This window comes from Capsella rubella, unplaced genomic scaffold, assembly GCF_000375325.1.
Source record: "Capsella rubella cultivar Monte Gargano unplaced genomic scaffold, Caprub1_0 scaffold_43, whole genome shotgun sequence".
Lineage (NCBI taxonomy): Eukaryota > Viridiplantae > Streptophyta > Magnoliopsida > Brassicales > Brassicaceae > Capsella > Capsella rubella.
This window is the reverse complement of record NW_006238883.1, coordinates 21,801-22,161: the sequence shown is the minus strand read 5'-3', so window position 1 is coordinate 22,161 and position 361 is coordinate 21,801. Positions and strand designations below refer to the sequence as shown.

The following is a 361-nucleotide window of genomic DNA, read 5'->3' as shown; positions in this document are numbered from 1 at the left end:
GGATTATAATCCTGACTTCTTAGGTTCCGTTTAGAATCCTTCATATCTTCTTAATTTTCCTTTGTGGCGGCTATAGGTTCGAAATCGTATACCAATTTGAAGTTTTTTGGTGCTTCTGGTGCAGGGGGTTAAGTGCTGGTTTCTGGTATGGCTCAGTGTGTGAGGTCAACTCTAAATCCTTTGAGAACACCCCGGAGCGTTACTAGGACAGTGTCTGTAAAAACCCCAGCTTTTGCGTCAGTCTCGTTCCTGAGAACATTACCGGAGTTCAAGAAATACCCAAAACCCTGTTCATTGGTTATGGCTTGCCAGGGCAATGCCCAAAACCAGCAGGAGGGGAGACCACAACTGTCTCTTGATG

At 45.4% G+C, this 361-nt stretch overlaps 1 pseudogene; it reads right to left on the bottom strand.

Moving 5' to 3' along the window:
• LOC17874377 overlaps positions 1-295 on the bottom strand; it is a 2,816-nt pseudogene extending 2,521 nt beyond the window's left edge.
• Between the last annotated feature and the right edge of the window lie 66 nt (positions 296-361).